The 17223-nt window shown below is 39.7% G+C and overlaps 1 protein-coding gene across 1 annotated transcript in view; it reads right to left on the bottom strand.

Annotated features, from left to right (window-relative positions):
* Positions 1–16202, bottom strand: part of plppr3a (phospholipid phosphatase related 3a) — a 66618-nt gene extending 50416 nt beyond the window's left edge. The window contains exon 1 of the mRNA XM_030127471.1: positions 15598–16202. The gene's annotated coding sequence lies outside the window, so the exon portion shown is untranslated. The remainder of the gene's footprint in view (positions 1–15597) is intronic.
* Positions 16203–17223: the final 1021 nt, after the last annotated feature.

Here is a 17223-nt window from a genome sequence, read left to right on the forward strand (position 1 = left end):
GGATAGTTAGTTCACTGCGACCTAGCCAACAGTCTGACTGATTGAACTATCTACAAAACCATATGAAATTCAACAAGAAATGATTAAATTATGGAACTGAAACAAGAAAACGTTAAAATTATGTTGAACTGAAACAAGGAAGTACAATGAATGTGTTTTATTTCCAGGTCAGTAAATGAACAGTTCATTTGGTTTCTGTGATTTCCCAGCAGAATGTGTGACCGTATTAAACTGAACTGTGTCAGTGAAGGAGCAGATCTGAAAACAGCTGTCAATCAAACAGGATTCAGCCTTTGGACTGATCCTCCAATCAGCATGTGGAAGCTCAGGGTCCGGCCCAGCTGAGCTCCGCCCACAGCTCCATTCACCCCAGAGATGCCGAACATCTGGGGGCGGGACAACACAGTGGCATTAATCCAATTAACGTCCAGTTTAGAGTCAATGAAAAAACCAGTTCCACTCAGTCCCATTGAAGTGCATGGACGCTGAGTGTCTGCGGACAAATGCACTGAGCAGAGATGGAGGAGAAAACACAAACACGGGAATGGAGGAGAAGTGAACAACATCCAGTCCACTGATCTGGGATCAAACTGATTCTGAACCAACTGGTCTGAGAGATGAACGTGTTCTAACCCATTTGGAGTCAATGAAATGAAAACAACTGAACAGATTTAACCATTTAATTGGAGTCATTTTAGGGGCAGATGAGCTTCCACTGCAGTCTGACAGATAACACCTCTGGTTCATTTTCTGTATTTTGGTGTATGCATACTGACTTACACAACCTTGGATCAAAATAAAGAAAGCCAGTACAATCAGAGATTTTTTTTGACAGTGTAAAGGATGGTTATTTTTGGTTTTAAACTATTCTTTGCCATTATGATGATTGTGACAATCCACTGAGTAGCTGACCATTTCACAGACGTAGACGACGATTCATCTTAACAATCCTAATGATAAACTGTGATAATGTTTCCTCAGCATCAAAATACAGAGTGAAATTAGGACATTGGAGTGTTTTCTCAGTGTTTCAGTTGTTAGCCTAAACAGAATAATCCCTAAAGACGAAAGAAAAATGCATATCGTGATAGTGATATTCATGACAACCTGTCTTTATAGTTATTGTTTAATCACTCAGCTGTTCAGTGAAACGTAGTGCTGACCTCACAACCAGGATTAAGGACTTACGGCCTTTGTTGGACAGTTACATATGGTGTAAATACCATTTTCTACTTACTTTTCCCATTTTTGTCACACCAGTGGTCATATGGCTGACATGTGCTGATTGATGCAGTACAGATTAGCTTTAATCCGAAAATATTATTTGCAAGAAACCCATATTTGCTGAAAGCTGTCTAGGCATCTCTGCATCTTTCTCTTTCTGCCTCTGTCATCTTCTGCCTCTCTGTATTTAAGTCTCCCATTCGGCAGTTTTTGCTTATTTCTCTGTCTCGCTGGCCCTTTATCTCCTTATTTACATTCTCTGATGTGCATTTTAGGGCTGCACTTCTTCCCAAATCTGTTTTTTTGTGTCATATCTTTTTCATCTGCATCTGTCCTTTTTTCCTGGCACCTCACTCTACCTTTCCCCCACTTCTTTATTTATTTCCATCCTCCCGTTTTTCTCCCTCTCCTGCTGTTTGTGACTCTTCTTTTTCTCCGAGATAACAGGGCCTGACCCCGAGGCTGTGGAAACCACAGGAAAATCAAAGACTTCTGCAATCTAATTTCCATGACAGCTAGAAATGTACTGAAGAGGAGAGAGCAAGGAAAGGAAGGAGAGGAGAGGAGATAAGTGGAGATCAAAGAAATAAAAAAAAAAAATGATAAAAAAGAAGAATAAAATGCAATGCAAAAAGAGCGTGTAGCTCAAATGTGTGTGCAAATGTGTACGTCTGGCCGTCTGGAGTGTGTGTGTGTGTGTGTGTGGGGGGGGGGGGATCAGAGACGGTGAGGATATTGGGATGGATGGATTCCAGTGAGGCTGAAAGCAGCTTAGGAAGACGGCGAGGCCTGGGTCTCAGTCTCCCAGCCGCTTGGTCTCAGTGACCTACTCCAGTCAGCACTTAAACCTCACCCCCCCTCAGATCACACACACACACACACACACACACACACACACACACACACTGAGCCTCTTGATAGAAGAAAGGGAGTTGTTTATCGAAAAGAGCAGTGTTCGAGCTGGGTGAGGAGATCCCAGAGGGGATATGGTACAATATGTGGGAAACACACCAATCAACATCACAGTCACCTAAATGAAGAGAATTTAATTGGAAAAATCGAATTCGTTATTTCATCACACCTAAAATTAAAAGTAAACAAATGAATACTCAACAGCCGGGTTGGAGACTTTGTAATCACATGGATCCAGATCACACACACATGTTTTGGAAATGCTCACATATCCAACCCTTCTGGGGGAAGGTTCACTCAGCTCTCTGTGAGGTGTTGGATATGTGATCCCAAATTCTGGTCTTGTTCTGTGCCTCGGACATTTGGAAGAATCAGTGCATAAAGAAGACAGATATCTGGTCCAGATCCTCCTGGTGGTCAGGAAGAAGCCCATAATGAAGAACTGGCTTCAGACTGATGCTCCGTCTGATAAACAATGGATTTGAATCATACATGATAGACTTGTCATGGAACATCTGACATATAAACTGAGGTTAAAAGAAAATCTCTTTATGAAAAACTGGGGAAAATGGCTGACATGCAGAGACAAATGTATCTATTAAGGGACCTGAAATATTCTGACACTAACACAGGCTGTTGTTTTCATCTGTTTGTTTTTCTGTTTTTTTTGCTGTTCTTTTCCTGCTCCTCAGCCTGAGGAGATTGTATTGTACTGTTAAAAACTGAGAAATAAAAATTGTTAAAAAAAAAAAAAAAAAAAAAAAGCAGCGTTTGTCCTCTGGGATGCATCAAGTCTGTCTGCATCTGTGTGTTCATGCCTGCAAATGTATGGAAACAGAGCTATTTTTATGTTTGCAAACCTAAACGTGTCGTGCATGCGTGTAGAGTTTCTAGATTTCATATCACATGTCATATTTGGTGTGTGGAAAAGGCTGTGAGTCTGTCAGATGGTAAGAAAGATGCAAGACTCAGAGAGCATCAACACAACAGAAGGATGGAGGTGAAGATACTGAGCAGAAACTCGCACACTCCCATGGTGTATGAGAGTATGATGCAATGTGTTTTTCTCTTTTTGCGTTGTGTTGTTGTGGTGATATGGTGTGGAGGGGTATTTAAGGATGTATACTTTAAAGCCAGCTTTTTCAACTGGTGGGTGCTGATCCAAAACTGGGTTGAAGACTCCTTCCAAGTTTGTTGTGAAGTGTGTTTTTTAAGCTTTTTAAATATGAATTTCTAAACAACGATGATAAGAAGTAGAGATGGGAATCAAGAACCGGTTCTTTTTGAGAACTGGATCCCAGTAGCTCCATTCCTTGGAATCGTTTGTCTGCCTGCTTAACGATTCTACTTAGCGATTCCGCCTTCGTTGCACATGTGCAATGATGTCACGCATACACTGCATTGTTTTGGTCAGAACGAAGACAACATGGTGTTGAGGCAGAAACGGTCTAAAAAGACGACACCAGGTCCAAACAGACCACACCAGGTCCAAACAGGCCACACCAGGTCCAAACAGGCCACACCAGGTCCAAACAGGCTACACCAGGTCCAAACAGGCCACACCAGGTCCAAACAGGCCACACCAGGTCCAAACAGACCATACCAGGTCCAAACAGGCCACACCAGGTCCAAACAGACCATACCAGGTCCAAACAGGCCACACCAGGTCCAAACAGACCATACCAGGTCCAAACAGGCCACACCGGGTCCAAACAGGCCACACCAGGTCCAAACAGACCATACCAGGTCCAAACAGGCTACACCAGGTCCAAACAGGCCACACCAGGTCCAAACAGACCACACCAGGTCCAAACAGACCATACCAGGTCCAAACAGGCCACACCAGGTCCAAACAGGCCACACCAGGTCCAAACAGGCCACACCAGGTCCAAACAGGCCACACCAGGTCCACTCGTAACACTTGCAAAGCTTCCATTTCTTCTAAAGGGTGGAATCCCTCCAATCTGCTCAAACATTTGTCAACAGCATGGAGTTAATTTACAGGAATTTCATGTATTTGATTCGCTACTCAGCGGCGCTTGTGAATCTAGCAGCAGAGTGAACACCAGGCCGTCATCTGGGCCCAGTTCCAGTTCTGGTGCATCCAACAAACATCGTACCCCCTCAAATACAAGTTTCTGAAGGTAGGGGAAAGGAAATGAGGTGCACAACAACAGGAGACGAGCAGAGTCAAACCGGTTCCATGTAGTAGAAACGGGGCCCGGCGTCATCTGTTCTTATTATTTGTTCATACTGTATATGTTATATTTTCTGTGCAGATAGAAATATAAAAGACAGTTAATGCAAACACACCCGTTTGTACTCTTTTATTCCCTCACCCAATGAGAATTGATAAGGAATCGGATCAATAAGCAAAATCGATAATGGAATCGGAATTGTTAAATTCTTAACGATTCCCATCCCTATTAAGAAGGGACTAAAACTCAAGGCTATGACATGTCAGAGCTGAAATACTAAAAGTGAAATGTCATTTACAACTGAAACATACACTCTTTACAGCAAGATCTATTGGGGGAAAACAGCCCGTTCTGTTCGCCTTACGTGTCATGTGTACTGAATGCTCAATGAGTTTTTTATTAGAGGAATGTGCTCTGAATGCACTGATGAAAATATCTGCATATGTACAGATCCAAGGGATTGGTTGTAATGCCTAAATGGTTAATAATGGGACTGAGCTCAAGAAATCATGTTCTTATGGCATATATGTATGCATTTACATCCTTTCGCGTGTTATTCAATGCCATTTGATTACGTGTCAATTTACGCTAAGCTCTCTGGTTCACATAACCCTAACCCTCAGTGCGTGGTATGTGACGCAGCATGAACCTACACACGGAAAGCTTATGATGCGTACAGATAACACGCCAATTAACGCTGTGTATATTTACGCAAGTTAAGATATCACATTTTAAATGATGCTAGATATTTGTAAAACCTCTTGAATTAAAGCTAAAAGTCCACACTACCACTGTCAATTCGCAAAATTACATCTAACATGTTTTTTTTTTTTTTTAGGTGTACTAGTGAAAAATAGGTTTTCTTGGTTTGTATTATATAAAAGTGCACTTGCACCTGTAAAAAGCATTCACCCTCTTGAATGATTCCTTTTACTGCTTTTATAAACAGAATCATAGTCAATATAATTCAGCTTTTCTTACAAGAATTTACCAAGCCCAAACCTCCGTCCAATAGTGAATTTGTGGCTGAACTTGAAAAAGGCTGTTCATGTCCACTGTCGTGTAACTTGACGGAGCTTGAGCAGTTATTGCACAGAGGAATGCTGTAACATTGCTGTGTCCAGAGGTGCAACTACATGAAGGGGTGAATATTTATGCAATCACTTATTTTACATAATATCTTGTTAAATCTTTGAATACATGTCTTTTCGCTTTATAACCATGGTTCTGTTTATAAAAGCAATCAAACAGGAAAACATCCAAGGGGGTCAATAATTTAATAAGCATTGTAATGACCAGGAACCACTGCTTTAAAGGTTCAATGTGTGATTTTAGTGACATCTCGAAGTGAAGCTGCAACTAATGCTGCGTTTCCACTACATGGTACCGGCTTGACTCGACTCGACTTGAAAAAGGACCTGGAATCTGGTACCCGGTACCAGTTTTTTTGGCATCACCTCCGTCGAGGTTCCAAGTGACACTAAACCGTGACATGTAAACACTGCAGACCACTGATTGGTCAGACAGTTTTCTGTGACCCGCCGTTTTACAAAAAACGGATGCAGAAGTGGACAGTAAATAGAGTGGTACATTAATCCACATGATAACAGCCCAAAACTACACCACGGTCGGTCCAGGAGATTCAGTCTTTGGTGGCTGACGTAAAAATTCAGACGAGACAACACGCAACGAGCGAGTTTATCAGCAATTCACTGAGCAGACGACACGGAAATAGTGCATCACTATGACAACCAGGTGCTGTAAAGTCAGTAGAATCCTGTAATGGAAACAGTCTGCAGGAATAGGACCTGGTACCCGAGTCAAGTCAAGCCGAGTCGAGTCGAGCCGGTTCCACATAGTGGAAACGCGGCAGAACTGAATACCCCCCCCCCCCCCCCCCAAACATTCTGGGTTTTTTTGTTTGAAGAAGGTTATTACCTCTGATCCACATTCAAACATGCAGGTGACAGTAATGCTCATTAATACTGGATGTCATTTACCATAAAAATGAAAAGAAAATAAGTCCATTCAGAGCTTCAGTAGAAACATGCAACATGATGGACACTGAACTGCTTCTTCTCTATGGTGACAAAATCACAAACTCTCTGATTTTCATGTTGTATTATAACATGACCACATCACAACAAGAAAATATTCCAAGTAGAGTATGCAGGTTTCTGTTAAAGCCTTCAGCATGTAGGACTTAAACCTGCAGGAGCCAAAATCAGGGAATGAAATACCACAACTTGAAAATGCACAGCTTCCTGCTGCAGCTCTCACCTTTCGGCACAATAAAAACTAATTCCACTTTCCAGCTGATGGTATCAGACCACCTAGCCTCGACTTGGCTCAGATTTGGCACCAGAGCCCTGCATTTCCACTGCAGGTGTGGTAGCCCCTCACTGCAGCTTATCATATATAATGATTAATGTAAATTGTTTGGTCTGCTTGGATCCTTGGTGGAACCAGAAATTTCTAATAGCACCTGGTGGTCCCTGCTGAGTTGAGGCAAATCAAGCTGATCCCAGTGATGGAGTGACATAAAATAGACTAAATATCAACATATGTGACTTGACCTGATCATCATTTCAGCTTCTGTGTTGAGGCACAGAGTGGAACAGAAGATTCTGATCTGACTGAAGCTTTAAGGTGAAGACACACAAACCCAACTGCCGATCGTCACCAGAAAAGGTAGCCCAACTATCAGTTGGCTCCCGTCTCCCCGACATGGTCAAAAAAGTGTGATGAACCCACCAAATCCACTACCAACTTCAGCGTACGTTCTGCACTTGCGTGAGACATAAAACCGGAAAATGACTGAGCATCTCTCTAAACACAGAGCTCGCTGTCGTCAGTCGTTGTTGTCAGCAGAATGTTGAGAAGTCATGAAGGGTTGTTGTTGTTGTTGTATTTGTTGAACGGATGGCTAGTAGTAAGAAGATACTGTTGCTGTCAGCTCTTGGGCTTCTTCTTGTGGAAGAAGAAAGATGTCGCAGGTGAAAACTAAGGAGAAATCGCACTATGCTAACAATGCTAACAGTGTTCACTTCAAGGAATGAATGAAGTCCATAGTCAACACTGACTGGCACTCATTCAGATCCAATCTGAGCAGTGAATGGACTATTTTATAAGACAAAAATAGTGTGAAGTACCTTGGCACAGCTGGATTCACATGGAAAGTTCTAGTTCACTGATTCACTAGTCAAGGCCTATCCCTCCACCAATCAGATTGGTCCAACTGGATGATGGGTAGTAGCCGACTACATATGTTGAATCAGCAGAAAAGACTGGAGACAGCATTAACGATGGCCGATCGCAGAGAACACACCGACCAGACTCATGTCATGGACCTCGCCAGACTGCCTGATGACGTCCGACTGCCAAAAATCGGGTTGGTGTGTCTTCGCCTTTAGAGCAGTTGGTTATTAGAGCTGTCACCCATGATCAGCCAGAACATCCTATCATGGAGACTGACTACAGTTCTAAAACTGAGTCCAGAGAAGAAGGCAGGAGTCTAGTTTCCTCTCAGACCAATTACAAGACACTAAAGGCAATTGTGAAATTTTAGCCCAATGACGGCAAAAACTATCAAGCACTGCCATGGCTTTTCCAACTCCGATGCTAACAGAACAATAATGATGCATATGTTTCCCAGCTTGCATGGCCTTATGTGATAAGGTGTGTTTCCATCCAGTCTACCAGAGGGTAAACAAGAAGTCAGCTCCAGAGTTTTGGACAAAATGGTTGAAAGGCCTCTGGTTACATCTATCAGCTGCTCAGTGAACACCTCAGGTCATATGTTATTGTGTGAAAAATGATCTAACTGGCAGTGTTTAGACGTCTTCTGTACTTTATGTCATAATAAATGAGTTTAAAATGACAATAAGGAGCTGATGAATCAAACACTAAAGGACAGAAATGCACTAACTCACATTTTTTTTTATAAACGGCCTGATCACAATCCAGGTGTGCAAGTATATCTGCATCAGTTCTTAATCAGTATTGCAAACAGATCCCCCCAAAACCATTCCCAAAATGTTTCTTTGGCCATCTTATTACTACATCTTGCAATCCTCCAAATTTGAAGAAAATCGGATAAAAACTAATAAAATGGCGACCCAATGAGCGTGAAAACATATGCACAATTTGATTGTTATATGAGAGCAAAATTATTGTCCATAATATTTTGTAACTCAATAAATAATTCCTACTCAACTCCTGTGTCTTTTTTATTCCAAAATACACACATCACATTACTTTTCATTTATTGATCATTTTTGTTGAACAGCTGTTTGATTATCAATTCTTATTTTCAGTGTTAAGACAATCCACCATTTTGTTGTTAACCCCTTCTTTTCCAGCCCTTTAATTGGAATAATAGAATGGGAACCTGTTCTTTCAGTATTATTAGGACTAAATATGCACAACTAGACAGATGTGGCTCTGCTCCCTGGTATGCTGCAGAACATTTGGGAGCAATGTGTCAAACGGATGTTTACGTCGAACCGCATGTTTTCAATGTGCGCGTTGTTCACCCAAATTCATGTAGTGTCCGTACACCAATATACTTCCACCAATAATATGGACTCTATGCCTTACAGATCTACTGTTCTCACTGGTTCCACATGTTTCTGTCCTCCTGTACCAGGAAGACTAAGTTCCAGATGGAACACAGATGCCACCATGTGCTCAGACAGATTTCCATTCACATCTGGTAGAGTCCGTACACCAGTAGTGTCCGTACACCAGATTCAAAATATGTGGGTTTAATTTTATTGTTTCTGTCAATATATGGAATTTTTCAGCAGGCATGCTTTGGACACCACATCTATGCAATAAACAATGCATGATTCTCCTGAGTGCTGAAACATTTGTATATCTGTGTAGGCATTAAATATGGAGGCTATTAGGCTGGAGTGTCCGTACACCAAAGAGTTTATGATCTGACAGGGGTACAAGCCTGACACATTTATAGTAGACACCAGAATACACAAAGATTTTGGACTTTAAAAGAGAAATATCAGACAAATAAAATGGCCTGTCTGATTTTTTGATGATTTTTTTTTATCTATATGTGCACCCTTTCTGGTACTCTGGATTGTGATCAGGCTGAAAGGTTTTCCTCACATTCTGTTAAAATGTGAAATCCAGCTAAGTGTCATGTATTCCCTATTAAAATTGAAATGAGGGACAAAAATGACACAAAGTGGAAAACATGGTAACCCCACTGATTATACACTATACAATCACTGCCTCTAAAACCATCTAAATTTGCCACAATGGACCTTTGATATGGTGACACGATGACCTAAATTCACATTTTCTTGTTCTTCTATCATCTTTTTTCACTCCTCTTATTTCCTGTCATCTCATTACTGTCTATTTGTTAAGGCGTAAAATACTTCTTTAATACTGAAGCATAATGAGTCGTACTGTGGTGTTTAGAGCCGCCTTGATCTGTGAGAACACATTCACTGACACTCTGGCACAGATTCTGTGACTCTGAACCCAACTCCATGGATCAGCACTATTCTTCTAAACGCTCTGACTCTAGGTTTTGTTGATACAATTTTTCTTGATCTGACGGTCCAAAATTTCCTGTAGGGTAACGGACTCATATCTGCTGATTACGTATGCTCGCCATAGCACATAATTAGATTTTCAAGCCAATTAGCCTCCTGATGCTCATACCCCATATGGAAGCTACAATCATTGGGTTTTTCAAATCAATAATTCAGCTTATATACCTTCGATTGATCACAGGACTGTACATTTTGCAATATACACACCATAATATTGTGCAACATGGTACAGTACAGCAGAATGTTTGGACTTTTGGGTCGGGACTTAGCAGAGGAGAACATTTCTAGCAAAGTAATTCAAGCCAATCATCATGATTTTTGATGAAAAATAAAAATCCGCTGCCTTTCTGTGGCTGCAGTTACGACTACTCATATATGTGTAACCATAATTTCCCTATCATAACTGAATTACAATTATTTTTTGGTCAAAATAATGCACATCCCCCCATTATTCTACTTTACCTTTATCTAAAAACAGTAGAAAAGTGCAGAAAACAGGATGAACATGGGATCAGTACTAGTCTGTCCCCATAGACCACACACTTAAAGGTTTAGAGTCAGATGATAGAGGGAAAAAAACGCTGCTATTTTGACATCCCGGGCTTCATAAACATGAATTTGCAATATTAATTAATTAGACGAACAAGCTATAAATGAGGAGTGATTTTTTTTTTTTTTTTTTCTTTCACAAGGTCTCATTCGTTACTCTAGACTCATTCAATGTTTTTAATCAGCTGTGGTCAAAATGTTCTACAGTCCATCAGTCTGCTTCTGTATTTGTACAATCCAATCTAATACTCCGGTATGTGTGAGATGGTTTGAAGGTGCAGAAAGTTCAGCCCATGACTAGAAACACATTAGAGCTGTTATGTTCAAATGAAGTGATTTACATGCATGGCTAAAAAGGTGATTTCACCAAGACAAAGACACAAAACAAAGATGTCAAACTGAACCATGATCATATCTGTGGACTGCACAGGAAGGAATGAGAATACAGGAAATGTTTGAAAAGCATAAAACACAACAACAATGCATTTAACATTCTACTGTATTTTGATTTGTGCCTGAAATATGTGTTTTCCTTTTCATAAACAAAGACATTTTCACTCTAAACTGACATAGAAAGGGCAAAAATTTATCCAAGTGTTAAATGCTCAAAATGTCTGGTGGGAGGAACCCCAGACCCAGACTGAATGTGGTCCCTGTGCACAATGTTCACCTGAAAACTACACCTATGATGAGGAAAACACAGACCATAATAGTACCAGTTAGAGCTGGACGATAAAACCAGAATAATCACAATATTTATCAAGAAAAGCAAGGCACATATTTTATATTTCAATGTTAAATAATGCCCAAAAATATGTGTTTTGTTATGCTACTTCATTTTCTTCCTCTAATGTTGAACAAAGCATATTCTTATTGTTTTGAACGCTCTACTCCTGCTTTTTGACATGTTTTACTGTTTAGCAATAAGTGTTGGACTCAAAGAAGAGTTTGCAAATAACAACACAAATAACCACCATGGTTCCTTAACCCTTTCATGCACAGTGGTCACTCCAGTGGTCAGCTGTTCTCTTGTATATTCATGGATTTTGTTGTTTTAGTTCCATATCAGCCAACACAGTGGACTGTACTGTACACTGTAGAAATCTAAATCTGACCAAGTGTATTTGTCTCATTTCTAATCCAAATATTTCATCACACTTAAAATCAGACATAATCACCTATAGAGGAACTTTTCACTGAGATATAAGAACTGATTTTTAGACAATAGATCTGCACAATCTGATTTCAACAAATCTTACCAAGATAATTTTCACATGTCCAAAGATTCCACATAAAAATGGAATAATACAAGGGCATCGCACATGTGTGAAGTGGAAAAATGCTCTGTTTGGAGTCTGCTGTTTCTATGACACCTATGAAATACAAAATATTGTTCTATTCAGAATAAGACTGGATAGTAGTGTACATGTAAACATAGTCGATGCAGCAACAATTCTCTTTTAAGCGTTAGAACAAAGACGACATGATAAGACATGAGATGAAAACAATATATTACATGCAACAACGTGAAAATAACTTACAAAGCATAGTATGACAAAAGCAATATATCGATGGCCAGAATACAAAACCTCCTATCTGAAAAAATCACTTTTTTCAGGAAACAAAAAAAAAAACGTTTAGTTTTATTATAGTATGGTCTTTGTTAAAGATATCCAAGCATATTCTACTGTTCTCCGACTCTCTATCTATATTATATGTTAACAATACATACAAGGTATTTATGCCTCCCAAAGTGCAGGCCATTTAACGTGAAAACTCAAAATCTAAAAATTTGCAGATAGGAGGTTTTGTTTTTTGGCCATCGATATAAGACATAATGAGCTGAAAATGACGTAAAAGACATGAAGAGATGAAATACTACAAAACAGATGCATCCACATAAAAATTTCAATAAAGTGTCAACAAGATGACAATGATGTATGACGTCTAACAAGATGGAAACAACATAAAATATATAATGAGATTAAAACAACATAAAAAAAACCCACAAGACGTGTCAATACAAAAACAACATGATGAGAAGAGATGCATGTAGAAGACACAACAAGATGAAACCACATTCAAGATATAACAAGACACACTACAAAAATCCAAATCTTACCAAGTGTATTTGTTTCATTTCTAATCCAAATATCTCATCACACTTAAAATCAGACATAATCACCTAAAGATGAACTTTTCACTGAGATATAAGAACTGATTTTTAGTCAATAGATCTGCACAATCTGATTTCAACAAATCTTACCAAGATAATTTTCACTTGTTCCATTGGCAGATTTTTTTTGCTTGAATTAAGCTAAAAAAAAAAAAAAGTTACTCTTTAGGTGATTCGGTCTTATTTTAAGTGTGATGAGATATTTTAATTAGAAATGAGAAAAATACACTTGGTCAGATTTAGATTTTTGCAGTGCATGCACCATCCCATACACTGCAGTTCATACTGTTACTATAACTTTACTGTTGTAGATAAACCTGATCTGCACTAACATGTTTGAGTGGAAATCAATTGCTTGTTATTGTTATTAAACTGTAATTAACAGGTTTGTGAGGGTTTTTTTTTTTTTTTGCATATTATCTCCATGAAGTGAGTAATGACTAGTATTAGTGTATGTTAAAATGTGAGAAAACATCAGATTATCTGCATTAAAAATGTTTTCATTTCATAGTTTTCTCACAGTTTATCAGTAAATATGTTTCTTTGCTTCAAAAATTTAAATGCATGTTGTGCAGCTGAGCGGACATATTTGCAGCTCCATGAAAAATGGGTTCATAAAAACTATTTCAATTGTATTGTTTTTTTTAATGCCTCGAGGAATAAAAACACTAATGAATAAAAATCTTGATTAACCCTTTCATGCATACTGGTCACTCCAGTGGACAGTTATTCTACGGCTGTTCTATTGTTTATTCATGGGTTTTGTTGTTTTAGTTCTGTATCAGGACTCTTATGCATCATCCAAAACACTGCAATTCATACAGTTACAGTAACTTTGCTGTTCTTCATAAACCTGATCTGCAGTAACATGTTTTAGTGTAAATCAATTGCTAATTGGTATTAGACTGTAATTAACAAACAAATTATTATTATTATTATTATTTTTGCATATCCTCCTGAGACCCAGAAATGCATTTTGTCCTCTGTAGGGGACAAAAGTTTGACAGTTTTACTTTAAAAATGCTGTCCATTACAAAGGACATTCCATTAAAAAAAATCAATCAATAAATAAAAATAGTTTTCAAAATGCATCTGAAAAAACTGTTGCATTATGCAGTTTCCAATCAAGACAATTTTTTAATGTAAAAAAGCTAAAACTGTCCATTTCCTGGGTCTCAGGAGGATATTATCTCCATGAAATGAGTAATAACTAATATCAGAGTGTGATAAAATGTGAGAAAACAGTAGCAATTTAGCAATTAGTGGCATTAAAAATGCTTTTATTTCATAGTTTTCACACAGTATATCACTTTCTGATGATGATTTTTATAGAAATGTTTCTTTGCTTCAAAACTTAAATGCATGGTGTCCAGCTGAGTGGACATTTTTGTAACTCCATGAAAAATATGTTCATAAAAAAAAAAAAAAAAAAAAATCAATTGCATTGTTTTTTTCATGCCTTAAGAGGAACAAAAAGACTGACTAAGGTTCTCATCATTCATGCATGAAAGGGTTAAAAATCAGCCTTTAAACTGGAAAGGAAATTATTTGGCATATATTGTGATAACTATCTACATAACCTGGCATGAACATTTTAACCATGAAAACATTTTTCTACTAAACAGTGGCATCTATAAAATCTCTATTTATCAACATTATATATATGGAAACTTCTATGGCACAGGTGTCAAACATGCGGCCCGGGGGCCAAATCCGGCCCACCAAAGGGTCCAATCCGGCCCCTGGGATGTATTTGTGAAATGCAAAAATTATACCAAAGATATTAACAATCAAGGATGTGAGGGTCATTTTAGGTCAATTCAGTCTGAAATGGGTCAGACTAGTAAAATACAATCATAACAACCTATAAATAATGAAAACTGCACTTTTTTTTTTGTGTAAAAAAAGTACAATTTCACAAAAAAATGTTTATATTTACAGACTATCCTTTTGCAAAAAATGTGAATAACCTGAACACATATGAACAATATGAGATTTCTCAAGTCGTATGTAGAATTTTACCAATATTTTGCCTGTTACTAAATATTTTGTGTATTTGTAGATCCACTGTGATCTGTAAGTTGTGATTCACATGTATAAATGATAAACTATATTGTTAAAATTCCACTTATTTTTCTTAAGAATTTTCAGGTTGTTCTTATTTGTTCATGTTATGTTCAAGTACAGTTTGTAGATGTAAACATTTTCTTTTACGTCATTTAATTTTTTTTTTCACTCAAAAATATAGAGAAAACTTTGGCGTTGACATTATTTCTAAGTTTTTAACCTATTATTTATATTATTTTACTGGTCCGGCCCACCTTAGACCATATTAGGCTGAATGTGGAACTGAACTAAAATGAGTTTGACAGCCCTGGTCTATGGTGTCCACTGCAGGTCCCTCATCGGCCAAACAGACTGTGGGGGCCCTATGTTTGACATCCGTGGACAGTGGGGATGCTGATGGAGGGAAATCTGCCTTTATATTCTAGGAGAGTTCACCTACTGTTGTTATCTGGTATTAATATGTACTCTGATCCACAAACTGCTTCTGCAGACCAGTGGGTGGGTTTGTTTCCTGTCGTGAAATATGCTACAATAGTGGTTTGTTTAATTCAAAAAAAATAAATAAATTAAAAAAAAAAATCCACCACCACCCCCACCACCCCTCAGATAAATGGCTGTAGTTTAAAAATGGCATAGCTGTTACTCCACGGCAGATGCGTCGGAACTCATCAATGATGGAAAGGTGAAAACCATGTGCTGTGGTTTTTCTTCCCGTCTGTGCGTGGAGGTGGTGGTGGTGGTGGTGGAGGTGGAGGTGGGATGCATGCAGATCCACAGCAGACACAGAGGTGTGTGTGTGGGTGTGTGGGGTGTCGTGGGTGCTGATGGTGGGAACAGGAGCCACCTCGTAGCCCCCCCACTAGTAACCGGCCAGGCTGTGCGCACTCACCTCTGTCCCGGGGGCTCCGTGAATTCACCGAGTCCCGTCTCCCCCGTCCTCCCCGGCGTGGTCTCGCGTGCTGCTCCAGTTTTGCGGTGCGTGGATGAATACAGTCCCCCTTCTTTTTTTTTTTTTTTTTAATTTCAATCCATCTCCAAGCTTCTCCCAAGTCGACCCCCTCTATTTTTTTTTTCTTTTTTTTTTTTTTTTTTTAAATAGAAAATCCCACTGATGTTTTGGCTGAGAGCGCTCTGGTGGAGAAATGCTATTCTGGGATGACTGAAGGTGATGAAAGAATGAGGATGAGGAGAAAGTGGGGGACCTATGAGGAGGAGGAGGAGGAGGAGCAGGGATGGCGAAACAGGGGAGAGAGTGGTTGCTGATGGTGGAAAAGTCCAATGTGCGGCACTTGCGGATCCGTGCGTCCTCTTCTGTCCGTTTCCAGGCTTTGGTGAAGTGGGAGCTCAGGTCGCACCCGCTTCCTCCTCCTTTCCTTTCTCACAGACACCTGCAGGTTTTTCTGTTTTCTGCAAAATACACAGGAAGGATGAAGAAGGGCTTTTTTTTTTTTTTTTTAGTATCTTTTTTCTGTGTCTGTACTGTGCGAGGCATTCGTCACAGGGTTTTCGGGTACGCAGGCAGATTCACTACACACACACACACACATACATACACACAAAGGCGCATGAGGAGGTGTGTGTGTGTGTGTGTGGGGGGGGGGGGGGGGTGCATGGATGGAGGGAGGGAGGAGGAACAGGAGGAGGAGGAGGGGGGGGGTGGTTCAGTGGGAGGAGAGTGTGTGGTGTGTGCGCCTATGGTGGGGGGAGGAGACAGTCTGGTCTGCGCACGCACACACGCACACATATACACACACTATACACACACTATACACACACTTCCCCCCTACTGAATTCCTGATTCGGGGCTACCGACCAAGACAAAGGAGGGGGAGATTTTTTTTTTTTTTTTTTTTTTTTTTTGGACGGGGGAACGTATGTGTAGTAAATCGCGGCCTTGCGCATGTGTGCGTAAAATCGAGGGGGCGGATTTAGGAGACCCAAACCTCTCATCTCCAGAATAATCAAAAGCCACATTCACTGTAATTATCATATTAGGTTCAAGCATCACATGGAAATACCGCCACATAGATTTGTTTTTGGGGTTTTTTCTCCAGGCTGCGCGCCCATGTGTCCGCCTTTGTTTACTGTGGAAGGGTGTGGCAGGCAGGCGGATGACCACTGGGCTGCATTTGGACCCCCCCCTCCCCGGGGGATCCAGCCCACACGCACCATGGAAGAGCCCTTTACACACACACACACACACACACACACGCACACACACACACACACACATCCACGTCCACAGACACCTCAGATCTGATCCACTTGACTCATAGTGAATGACTTTGCGGTGATTAACACCAAAGACAAGCCTGACATGTTCTGTGGCTGTAAAATACAGAGCAGATTTATACACTGTTAAAAAATGACTGTAGAATTGACACCAAAAAGTTGTACAATTGCATCATAAAAAAACTGTGACAATACAATGCAAAGTAGTTTATTTGAAAAAAAATTGTGTAAACGATTTAATCAAATACAGCTGTAGTTTATAAAGGAAGAGTATGTGAACAAA

The sequence above is a fragment of the Sphaeramia orbicularis genome, chromosome 22 (genome assembly GCF_902148855.1).
Source record: "Sphaeramia orbicularis chromosome 22, fSphaOr1.1, whole genome shotgun sequence".
NCBI lineage: Eukaryota > Metazoa > Chordata > Actinopteri > Kurtiformes > Apogonidae > Sphaeramia > Sphaeramia orbicularis.